Here is a 13,504-nt window from a genome sequence, read left to right on the forward strand (position 1 = left end):
CTTATGGTCTCTTGTAGGCTCCTTTATTCTTATGGTCTTAATACTTAGAGTACATTGGTGCAGCATATGGAGAGCGAGGGAGGCGTAATATTCTATTTTAGGTTAAAGTAAAAAGTAGAAAAAAGTTTAAGAAAAAATAGGTTAAAGTAAAGAGTAGAGAGAAGTTTAAGAGAAAAATAGGTTAAAGAGTAGAGAGTAGTTTAAGAAAAACAAGTTAAAGTAAAGAGTAGAGAGAAGTTTAAGAAAAACAATTAAATTAAAGTAAAGAGTAGAGAGTAGTTTAAGAAAAAATAGGTTAAAGTAAAGAGTGTAAGAATAAGAAATTACTTTATTAGATTAAATTAAAGAGTAGAGCGAAGTATCAGGTTTTTTATGTTAAAGTAAAAAATAGAGAGAAGTACAGGAAATTTACTTTTTAGGTTAAAGTAAAGAGTTAAGCGAAGTGTAAGAAAAAATAAGTTAAAGTAAAGAATAGTATAGGGAGAAGTATAGGAAATGAATTTTTTAGGTTAAAGTAAAGAGTAGAACGAAATATAAGATTTTTTTTAGGTTAAAGTAAAGAGTAGATTTTTTTAGGTTAAAGTAAAGAGTAGAGAGAAGTATAAGATTTTTTTAGGTTAAAGTAAAGAGTAGAGCGAAGTATTAGATTTTTTTCAAGTTAAAGTAAAGAGTAGAGAGATTTTTTTAGGTTAAAGTAAAGAGTAGAGAGAAGTATAAGATTTTTTTTTAGGTTAAAGTAAAGAGTAGAGAGAAGTATAAGATTTTTTTTAGGTTAAAGTAAAGAGTAGGAAGAAGTATAAAAAAAATTAGGTTAAAGTAAAGAGTAGAGAGAAGATTTTTTTTAGGTTAAAGTAAGAGTAGAGAGAAATATAAGATTTTTAGGTTAAAGTAAAGAGTAGAGAGAAGTATAAGATTTTTTTAGGTTAAAGTAAAGAGTAGAGAGAAGTATAAGATTTTTTTTAGGATAAAGTGAAGAGTAGAGAGAAGTATAAGATTTTTTTAGGTTAAAGTAAAGAGTAGAGAGAAGACTTTTTTTAGGTTCAAGTAAAGAGTAGAGAGAAGTTTACGATTTTCTTAGGTTAAAGCAAAGAGTAGAGAGAAGTTAAGGAGAGAGACAGAAGAAGAGAACAAAAAGGGGGAAGGACAATCGCTGTTTGGTTTCTCGTTAACATAAGAGGACTTTCACTTCTTTCACTCCGGTCTCTATTTAGTGTAGACGCAATACTCGGAAGGAGGAGGAGGAGGAGGAGGAGGAGGAGGAGGAGGAGGAGGAGGAGGAGGAGGAGGAGAGGAGGAGGAAGAGGGAAAAGAGGAGAAGGGGAGAAGGGGAGGGGGAGGAGGAGGAAGAGGGAAAAGAGGAGGGAAGGAGAAGGGGAGGGGGAAGAGGAGGGAGAGGGAAAAGAGGAGTGAAGGAGAACGGGAAGGGGAGGAGGAGCAGGAGAGAAGAAGGAGAAGGGGGGAGGAGGATTGACTTAGAGATGACAGAATTTCCCACAGGCATGTCTTGGCAAAAATATAAAAATACCAAAGTTTGGAAAATGTTTATCCACATTCATCCACGAGGAGCTAAGATGAGGGAGGGACAAAGGGTGGTGGAGGGGAGTGGAATGGGTGTGTGTATTTTGACATGGCTACCTCTCTTATAAGGGGGAAAAATCCCTTGGCATACAGAGAGGTAGATTTGTTGCAATCTTATCATGGGGTATGACTAGGGTTGGACAACGCCAGTTTTACGGTAGTTGCCCAACCGTGGGATCCTTTGGAACAACTCGTGGTTGTCCGCAGACGAAATCTGGGTGGCCCCGCCGCGCGGGCGACTGAATTGTCCACTCCTGTATGACCTCAATACAGCCGTCGTTGAAGAAAAAAAAAATAAATAAATAAAGAGGAAGAAATAGAAGAAGAAGTAGAAGAAGAAACAGAAGAAAAAGAAGAAGAAGAAGAAGAAGAAGCAGAGGAAGAAGCGGAAGAAGAAGAAGAAGAGGAAGAAGAAGAAGAAGCAGAAGAAGCCGAATATGAAAAAGAAGAAGAAGAAGAAGAAGATAAAGAAGAAGATGATAAAGAAGAAGAAGAGGAAGAAGAAGAAGCAGAAGATAAAGATAAAGAAGAAGAAGAGGCAGAAGAAGAAGAAAATAATTTCAACAACAGGAAATGCACCATGATGATAACTCCACCGAAACTTGGCAAATCAGATTTAAACATAATGTGTGACTGGATCCCAAAATGCCAAATGGAACTTTACATCATCAAATGCAATGTAATACACATGATGGAAGGAAAGGGAGGGGGAATGTATGTGGGGGGAAGGGGGGCAGTGGGTGGGGGGAAGGGGGGAGAGTAGGGTACAGGATGACTAGACCACCATGATTCAGCTGAAAGTGTCCGGATATGCAATATGATACATTAAACTTCTTTTGACTATTCAAAAGTGGGTACCTCAATGATGTACGTGCACGGAACGTACAGGACAGTACAATCGGGTTAACAAGTCCTTATTTGGAAAGTTTCTCTCTCTCTCCCCTCCTGCCGCCCTACCCTCCTTACCTCCCCATCCATCCATCCATCCATCTCTACCCCCTTTCTTCCCTCCCAGCGTTATCACACTGAGCTATTTTTCCTCCGATTGTTGGAGCAGATCTCCAGCTCGCAGCTTTCGGGAAGGAATCTGATGTGCTGAAGGAAAATAATTCATTTTCCTCCAGCATAATACCAAATGACATTATTCTATGCCAATTGTCGAGAAAACAAAATAGTTTGCCAGAGAGTGATTTGACGGAGGAAAAACTGCTGGAGGTTGGAGGAAAACTAGCCCAGTGTGATAGCCCCTTTACCTGGTACGATACTCCTCTTTCTCTACTCCAGTCCTCCTCGCCTCCTCCTCCTTTACCCTCCCTTACTCATTATTCCTTATCACTCCCTTCTATATTCTTCCTCCTCCTCCTCCTCACGCAATCAATATCGCCCTTCTTCGTAACACCTGCTTCCGATTCCCTCCTCTCTTTCTTTTTCTCCCCTACCCCCCTCTCTCTCTCTGGACAAATCTAGGTTTAAGACGGAAATAGACAAGAACTGGTTTACCAACAGAGTGGTTAACGAACAGAACAGACTTAGTTAGTAACCATGTAGTAGTGAACGCTGAAACCTTATGGATAGGGATGACAGATGGTAAGGGACATGGAACTGTCTAGTGTAGGCCTTATGGCCTCTTTAAATCTCCTCCATTATTAGGTACTTATGCTCTCTGTCTCTCTTTCAAACGTCTTACTCTTCTTGAGGTACTGTAACTTCCATTTATATGTACTACTGGGTTGATGCCTACTTGGAAGGCTAGATAGGCAAAATCACATACTTAATCATATCACAAAATTACGAAAAGAAATTGATAACTGGCAAATACGCTCACAATTGTCCGATTTCGTGTATTCTTGACATTAAAAAAATCTTAGTTCTATCCAAAGAAGACAAGATTTCGTTGAAAAACAATCAGATATGGCTTATTTCCCAAACCCAGATTCAAAATGGAACCTTGGCTGATTGCTATATTTACAATACCTGGTCCCCATCTATTATGATAGTCGAGAAATAATGATGATTATTTTTGCATTTATCACTTATTACCAGATGAAACATCACTGCTGTCATTATATGTTGCGTGATGCTGAAATTGAAATAGATTAAGTTCACCTGGTGCATCATTGCGACATGACGTCATAACGTCGATGCGCAGATTACTTGCGCAGATAATCGACTCTCAATTGAACAAAAGCTTATGTAAATTCATATCATCTGAACAATTGCATTGGCATGATTTCTTCAACGTAAATTCAACAAATAAAACTATTGTTTGAGAGTAATGAATTCCGTGTAACTAAATTTGCAGACCTTACAAAAATATTTTCTTCACATATTGGACATACAGTACTACGCAAATAAAACGAAAGAGAATTTATTGTATCAATACTAAGTGTTAGCTGTTGTGGAGTAAGGAGAGAGGGAGAGAAAGAGAGAGAGAGGGAGAGAGAGAGAGAGAGAGAGAGAGAGAGAGAGAGAGAGAGAGAGAGAGAGAGAGAGAGAGAGAGAGAGAGAGAGAGAGAGAGTAATAAGACACATTTCATATACACCAAATAAATGTACATCATCTTTCTTGGTCAAAGTTTATTTTGTAGAGAAATCCATTATTAAAGTGGTTTGTCTATTTTCTTTTGTTTTTCTGTACTTCCATGATGCCTATGCATTTTTTGCCAAAACATTTTCTTTATTTTTCAAAAATAATCACAAACCCTGTCAAAATAATTCATATTTAGTGAATTTAAGGGAACGACCGAGGATGAGGTGGATGGATGGGATGAAGGGGGCGTTGAGAAAGAGGGGAATATATGTCGAGCAAGGAAGGGAGAAGGCAGGCGACAGGGATGAGCGGAGAGTGGTTGTGTATTTATGATACTGTCATGCAAGGGACGGAAGGACGACAGATGGAGGGGGTATGGGGTGCTTATGTGCGAATGATATTTTGACGCAGCCCGAAGGGATTTCTCCCAGTCTTCTCTTTTTCTGCATGATGGGACGGAGAGGGTAGGGGGGGATCGCAGATTAAATGAATCGGTCTTGCTGTGGATGTGCTGTGTCTTGCTGCACTGCTTCTGACCCAGGGCGATGTGCGAGGTGCAGGGATGACCCGTCATCCAGGAGGAGCCGAGAAGGAGGAAAGGGTGGTGGATGGGAGTGGAATGAGTGGGAGTGGAGTGGGTGGGAGTGGGGTGGGTGGGAGTAGGTACGTGTCTTTGATTTGGGTACCCCCCTTATAAGGAGGAAAAAAGTTCTTGGTATATAGATAGATCTTTACTTCTAGGATGTGCACTGGCCAAGTGGATTAGAGCGTCGCCACCTGCGGCGAAGGTCGAGGGTGACGGCAGTTCGAACCCATGCCACCAGCGAGTTGGACCAAGGGCATGGCTCATTCAATTCCACGATACAAAGTCCTCTGTAAGGGGCACCGTCCTAGCCTCCTGAGAGGGGGAGTTCGCGACGTTAAACTGAATCAGTCATTCAGGCGATTTTATTCAGCTGAGGGAACATACCCTATGAAGTGAAGACTCAAAGAACTCGTGATTCAAAACGCCATTTTTCAAACCAAGAATAGCGACACAAAATAACAAGAATCTTTACTATATAACTAAACACCATCCATTACACACACACACACACACACGCACGCACCGTTTGGGATCTACAATAACTTATCAAACTCGCTTAAAACGGGACCTAAACAATTAATATTATTGCACAATATTCCGTATTGTACAATATCATTGACGGTGTGGTGGTGGTATTGAAGAACGACACAATATATTGAAGACTTCAAAGAATGACACAATATGTTCAAGACATGAAATACCATCCACATACCGTCAATAATATTGTACAATACGAAATATTGCGCAATGATATTGATTGTGTAGGGCCCGCTTACGGTAGTCAACAAAGAAAACGTGTTTTGTTCCTCTCGGATTTTCAACGACAATTTTTACCCAAGTCGACGACGTTTGCGATAGATTTCGATTCAAAATTAAAATATCTTCAAATGTTGTAGATTATATCATTACAAGCCTTAATTAATGTTATTCTTCATACATAGACATAATAATCCCTGTCTTACTTTAAATTGTAGTTTTAATGATTAATCTGAATTCTCAATTTAACGGCTGAAACGGAGAAAAAAAATCACTGTTTAAAAAAACATTGGAAAACATTTTACATGGAGAAAATACACAGAAGGAAATTGTATATATTTATCTGTCTATTTACTTGTTTGATTAACTAATTTTTAATTACTTAAAAAAACGGAAATATATAAACGACTGTCCGTAATGAAACGACGACAACAACATTACGAAAGATGGAAGACGTGAAAAGGGAGGAAGAAGATATAGAGGAAGACGGAAAGGAAGAGGAGGAAGAAGATAGAGGATGTAAAAGAGGGGGAGAAGAAGGAGGAACAAATGAGGAGGAGGAGGAGGAAAAGATGATAGAAGACAAAGAAGGAGGAGAATGTGAAGGAGGACGAAGAGACGAAGAAGAAAAAATGAGGATGAGGAGGGATGAGGAGGAAAGTGAGGTGAGAAGGAAGAGGCTAAGGAAGAGGAGTAGGAGTGGGAGGAGGAGGAGGGTCAATCTTAATTTTCTCACGGTGCCGCCAAACGATTTTATCAAAACAAGAGATCCCCAACTCGTTTAATGAAAATTGGATTCTAGAAATGGGACTGGATCATTTTTAATGGGATTCGATCCTTTTTAACCACTTCAATACGACTCAAATTCTCACGCGCAGTATCGGTTGCCATATGTACGATGCATCACACTACTGGCATTAATATATAAAGAAACCGCTGTATTAGTCGTTCTCTTTTTACTCGGAGAAATAATAAACACAGAAAACGTGATCAAACCAGTTCACAGAATCCGGGGGGTAACTCATGTACAACTAAAAAAAATAGAAAATAAAATAAATAAATAATAATAATAATCATGATGATGACGCCGGCATCCATGTGTACCCACTAACCTCTCATGACGCCTACGTGGGCATCATCGAACCTAAGTCGATGGGGTTGGATTCCTCTTAAAAGGATTCGAACCTTCTTAAAAGGATCCAATCCCTTTAAGGGGATCCAACCTTATTAGAAAGGATCCGATTCCCTTCAGGGTTCATGTAAAGGGGAAAGAGCGTACGCCAAGAGGCGCTGAGCATTCTCCTGTGAACCTGGTGGTCAGCCAGGGCTGGTGGTAGTCACCATCGAGCGTTGGGAATCGAAGCCGGAATTGGCCAAGAGGAAGGATGGAGAGAGAGAGAGAGAGAGAGAGAGAGAGAGAGAGAGAGAGAGAGAGACGAAGAAGTTTATTGAAGTTCGCGCACTTCCAAGTCCTCAACTTCTCTACCCGTAACAGTGACGTCATCGAAATTGTCTGACATTCGATGTCACGCGTAGACAAAAATCTCTCAATTACTCCCATCGTGGCGAATCTCGAACATCCGGAGCAAGGTAAGGCAGAGGGGAGTGGGAGGAGAAGGGAGGAGGTGGAGGGAGGAAAAGGAGGAGGGAAGAGGAAAAAGAGGTAGGAGAATAAAAGTGAGGAGGAAGGAGGGGAATGGAAGAGGGAGGAAGTAAAAGGGAGGAGAAGAAGGAAGAGGAGGAGGACTGAGGAAGAGGAGGGAAGACGAAAGAATAGGTAGGAGAATAGAAGAGAGGGGGAGGAGGGGAAGGGAAGAGGGAGGAAGTAAAAGGGAGGAGGAGCGAGGAGAAGGAGGGAAGAGGAAAGAAGAGGTAGTAGAATAGAAGAGAGGAGGAAGGAGGGGGAGGAGAGGGAGGAGGGAATGGGAGGAGAAGAAAGAAGAAGGGAAGAGGAGGATGTGGGGAAGAGGAGGAGAAGAGAGGAGGAGGAAAAGAGGGGAGAGGGAGAAGGGAGGAAAAGAGGGAGTATGAGAATGGAAGAGAGGAGGAAGGAGGGGAAGGGGGAGAGGGAGGAGGGGAATGGAATGGGAGGAGGAGGGAAATGGGTGGAGGAGGAGGAAGAGAATGGAAGAGGAGGATGAGGGAAAGACGAGAAGGGAAGAGGAGAATGAGGGAAAGAAGGAGAAGGAAGGAATAAATGATAATTATGTGTACAGTAACAGGCAGCTAGCACACCTACGCAACCAGTTGCATGCAAAATCGTACACACATACACAAACACCTCCCTGTACTCCCTCACATGCATGTACGCTCATACAGAATTACGTACACACACACACAATGTTAACCCCCGCGATTAGTTTCATGCAACTGGTTGCATTGGTGTGCGAGCTAAGAATTGCTGCTGCAAATCGGCTTTTGTCCGAGTTCTGTGTAGGGCAACAAGGATTAGTTGTCTGTAGCCAGTGTAGACTACTCATGATTATAGGCAGGTGTATACTCAGGTCGCAGCGCGTCCCCCTCCGAAGCGGTCAAATAGTATTACGTGGTTTGTACATATCCCTTGGGAGGTGCGGTGAGAAGAGGAAAATAGTGTAACCAGCGGTAGCTGGTCACTGGCAAAGAAAAGTATCGTTTTAAAAATGTATTCTTTCCCTTCTATAAAAGGTTTAGTTTATCGTAGCTATATACAAAAAAACGGCTAGAGAAACAGGTAGCAACATTAATGCATACAATAATTTGGGCAAAAGTAATGGGTAATATACATTGTATATATGATTACTAAGGATTATTTACAAAACCAAAATATATATGACCATTGCCGAGAAGGAAAATAATTTATATAATACATTTATATATATTCTGCTGCAAATGAAGGGGCAACTTTAACAAATCCTGCCAGGCAAGGCTATCGTTCGCAACAGTGTCATCGATGTAAGGTCCTCTGACCTCGTGACCCTTCTTTCAACCAATCAACCAACAAAGTGGACAAGAGAATTAGCGATGTAAGGGTAGGCAAAAAAAAAAATGTGAAAACGTTTTGCAAGACATAAAATGTCAAGATGAAGAGTGACGAAGTCTCAAATGGGGGAGAATTCCAGTAGAACGAGTGTACGTAGGTCCGTCAACACCCTCGCTTCCATCAGGAGGTGCAACCCTGAGGTGCTGGCACTCGGTCCCCGGACTGGACCCAAGATCTTTCTCAATCATCTTTCACTGTATTTTTTACATCTTTTCACACATGAAGAGCTGACAAGAGGTAACTGTTCACCTCCATCTACCAATTTGAACGGATAGAATATCCAATACAAATCAAAGAAAACGGTCTAAATTATTTCACAGAGAAATTTGTTTAGGTGCCTAAGGAACGTTGACAGTCACTGTGGGGCTGCGGATTTACCATTCAGTGAAACTTGAGGCAGTTATCTATTAATCAAAACACGCTTGCCGAGTGTGTGGTAACATCCAGGATTGGGTTGATTGCATCTACCGTGTTAGATATATTAGAAATAAAATAAAAATCCTAAATCGATAAATTTATATCTCCTAAATCAAAGTGTATGCATAGATATGACACAAACACATACGGATGATACTAGAGTATATAAATAATACTAAAATATATGTATAAATATGCATGATATCGAGCATACATAAAAATAATTCTAGAGCACATAGAGAAATACAAGAGCATATACAAAAAATGCATGAAATAGAAAATACACCACAAGATATGTACACAGATAATCCAACCATGATGAAAGAAGGTAAGGACCTAACGGCGGGAGGCGCCTAGCTGAGACTTTGTTTACAAATCTTTTTTTAATCTCCAAATGTCATATTACCTTTGCGTCATATCTTGAGAAGCTGAATGACGAACCAAGAGGAAGTTAAACACAGAATACGAATATTAGACACATTGTTGAAATGTAGACTTCGGGAAGTCTACAATACCGTAAGCAAAGTCGTCCTGCATCTTTTCAATTTCATATATTTGACGAGAATCGTGATAGTGTGACTGGGGCTTAAGCGAATGAGAGACCAGCATGCTTACGATTACGCCACCAGGGCATATAGCTATGACAGATCCAAGTAGATTAATACACCCTTTGACAACAAAAGAGCGTAAGTATCGGGAATTGATCTCTTTACTAAAGAATCTAAGTGTTTGTTGGAACTCACCGAGAGGCTAAATCAGTTAACATAAACCCATCAAGATTAAAATAAAAGAAAATAAACTAGAAATGGCGTCTTGCGCGTAACGATGGTGGCTGGGCTAGAAGAGGACAAGTTGGTAAGTAGCCCGTGAGGTTAGGTCTGGGTGTTATGTGTCGTATCAGATGTCCATGCTCGGCGCCAAGTCCGCGAGGAAGTTTATTTTTGCATGTTTATCTTACTTAAGGGGATGTTTGCACTGCGACGGAGTGAATCAGAGGTTCTCAAGTCACCTCCTTTCCGCGTTCGGGATGAAACGCAGGGCAACGGACTTAACCCTTTGATGAGAGTCGTTCTTCCAGAAGCATGCCATGTGGCTAGATCAAGGAGACTGACGTAATAAGGATCTGACCCGAGCAAAGGTAAGTCGACGTTTTGTGGATAAATTCACTGGAAATGACACGTGTATTTGCATAATGCCCCCACACACCCTATATAGATATATGAATTTGTGTGTATGTGTGTGTGTGCGTATGTGTGTACGTGTATGTGGTGTACGTGTGTGTGGTGGATGTGTGTATGTATGTGTGTGTACGTGTGTTGTGTATGTGTGTGTTTGTGTACGTGTTGTCTGTCTGTGTGTGTGTCTAAGCGCGCGCGTGTATGATTTCACAATAACTCATATTCTAAGACAAAACACCGTCCGTTAACAACTCTTATTGACCGTTTTAGACCATTTTCACAAAACTCAAAAGGTGATAGGTTGAATTCCATCATGATGGCGTACTTTGATTATTCTATTCTGACTAACGTCCAGTGACGGGGAACGACCGACCGAGTAGCTTTATCACAGGCTAGATGAGATGAGGTAAGGGGGGGGGGGTCGAAATATCATAGTACATGATACAGATATTCACACGTAATACCACAGAACATCTAAGCTGGCGGCACACTAAGCATTTCTCGCTAGCATGCTACTCGCTTTTGCCGCTTCATTTGAGTAGAAACGACTTCGGTTAAGATTTTTGTTTTAATTTCTAAACGTCAAATTATTCTTGCGTCATATAATAAAAAGCTGAATGACGAACTAGAGAAGTTAAACATAAAATACGAATGTTAGGCACTTTGTTGAGATGTTCTTAAAGAAGTCTAGAATATCGCAACCCAAGTCGTTTCTACTCGAACGAAGTAGCAAATGCAAGTAGCATGCTAACGTAGTGTGCCGCCATGTCTAAGATATAGAGTTTTATAAATGTGGATAAATTTAGTCCCGGTGGGGTACAAATATTACATCGTAGGGGGTTGATATATTACGCCTGTAACTTTAGTATAATCTTGTAAACATGAGAAAATGTACGTTTTCTTTCTTGATCAAAGTTTATTTTGTAAGGAACCTAATTATTATTCTTTATGTTTTTGTTTCTTCATGTTGGCTATGCATTTTGTGCAATAATCAATTTATATTTAATTTTGGATTTTTTTTTTTATAAATGTACACCTACGCGGTATAGCATTAGAAAATTAAATATTAATTTTGTAAATTATAATACATCTATGTACATACATATATACACCAAAGGCTTTTTCCCCCTACACGGGGGGGTAGCCAAAAAGAAAAAGGCATAGAAACCACTCCCACCCTTTCCATTTCCTATATATTCCACTCCCCTCCACCCTCCTCCCTCCCTCTTATCTTGGCACCCCCTGGTGTAATAAATATTTTTCTTGGCGGAAATCAATGTCAGAAAACGTTGCTGAAACCTATACAGAAACGAATGAAATCACTTCGACTCCTTTAGACGCCATCTTTGATCGACGCGGAGGTCGGAAACGACGACGACGACGACGACGACGACCTTGATGACCTATTGAATTACAGGTATCGCAATAGTAAATGCAGGTTAGGTTAGGTGAGTAGCTTAGATTAGGTTAGGTTAGGTTAGAATAGACGAATTTATCACACTTTAATTTCTTCGATCATGTAGTAAGCGCTGAAACTATCAGTTGCTTAAGAAACGATTAGACAACTTTATGGATGGTGATGGCAGGTGGTGATGGATACGGAGCTGCCTAGTGTAGGCCTTATGGTCTCTTGCAGTCTCCTTCATTCTTATGTTCTCTATACAAAACAAAGACGGCGTCTCAAGACGTCAAAGCGACTACGTTTGTTTGTATATAGATTTTAGCAACTTATTATTAATTTCCGCCAAGAATAACGTATATTACATTGGTGTATTACAATTTACAAAATTATTATTTAATTTTCTATTGCTACATCGCGTATATGTGCATTTCTAAAAAATTACCGTTTTTTGTTTTCATGTTGGCTATGCATTTTGTAAAATAATCAGTTTATATATTTCATCAAAATGAGCAGTAAATCCAAATAAAACTAATTATATCTAGTATCAACACTTTGACTGCTATTCATGGCTTACATATATATCCTGATTGTCAACAGGCCATTTAAATCAGCCAAGAAAAAAAATTCATAAGGCAATTAAGACAACTTACCTTGTTAGCTCAAAGTTTGACGACAAGATGTCTTCAAACGACAATTTACCTTTTGACGTCACAACACAGAATATTGATACAAATATTCACTGTATAGATAAAATTCACTATTTTTCTGCACAGCACACAGTGAGAACACCACATATTTGAATAAAATCACATGACGGTTGGCACAATCCACGGCTACCGCGAGATACGCAAGGAACTATCAACGGTCACATTCATCACCAACTAAGTACCAGTCGCTTTTGACGCCGACTTTGTTTTATCAAGATTAAAATATTTCCAAGTGTCTTGAAATAACGACCAAGATGATATAATTATAAATGAAAAAACATTATTTGTTTTCATTTACATATTTGTATATAATTATGCGTACTTTATTCCATGAAGCTGAAATTTAAGCAAATAATTTTAAATTGCAGCCTAACGCAGAAACCAAACGACATAAGGAAAACAACGAAAAAAGATACAGAAACAATAAAAGCGATAGTATGAAATGTATATATTAATATTTTTTCATTTATGTAACTCGCTAATTTCAAATTATTTCTAAAAATAAACGAAATTAAAGAAACAAAAATTGATCAACTAAGCGTTCATTAGGAGGCGGCGACGACGACACAGCGAAGGAGGAGGGGAGGGGAAGGAGGAAAGAGTAGGAGACAAATCAGCAACTAAACAACTCAAGCCTACTGTGAAATTACACCATTCATATAAGATAGCGTGCTTCATCTGAATAACTATGGTTTATATAGAAAAGACAGTAGAAACTGGAATTATGGTTTGCTAAAAAATGTAAATAGTATGTTCAGTACTGAATTATACAATCAGTTAAATGGCAAAGAATTTGATGAATGTGTTTGGTGAGTGGTGATGATATTGTTGGGTCTGATTTATAGGAGAAAGAAATATCATTATAATTTTAAGTTACTGGTAAATATCTACTGCACGTACAGTAGAAAGATTAAAAAAATAAACTGCATCTTCATGGAATAAAGTACGCATAGTTGTGTACAAATATGTAAATGAAAACAAATAATACTTTTTCGCATATAGCTACATCGTTTTGGTCGTTATTTCGGGACATTTGGAAATGTTTTAATCTTGATAAAATAAAGTCGGTAACCTACTCATATTTTCTGTCTGCCGCCATGCGATTTTATTCAAATATGTGGCATCCTCACAGTGAAGAAAGTGCTGTGCAGAAAAATAGTGAAATTTATTTATTCAGTGACGATTTGTATCAGTGTTGTGACGTCAGAGGGTAAATTGACATTTGCTAAAGTTTTGTCAATAAACTTTGAGATGTTCCTTGACAAGGTAAATTGTTTTAATTTTCTTACACTGAATTTTCTTATTTCTTGGTCTGATTTAAATCGCCT

The sequence above is a fragment of the Oratosquilla oratoria genome, chromosome 39 (genome assembly GCF_046742065.1).
Source record: "Oratosquilla oratoria isolate Oo_2021 chromosome 39, ASM4674206v1, whole genome shotgun sequence".
NCBI classification, from domain to species: Eukaryota; Metazoa; Arthropoda; class Malacostraca; order Stomatopoda; family Squillidae; genus Oratosquilla; species Oratosquilla oratoria.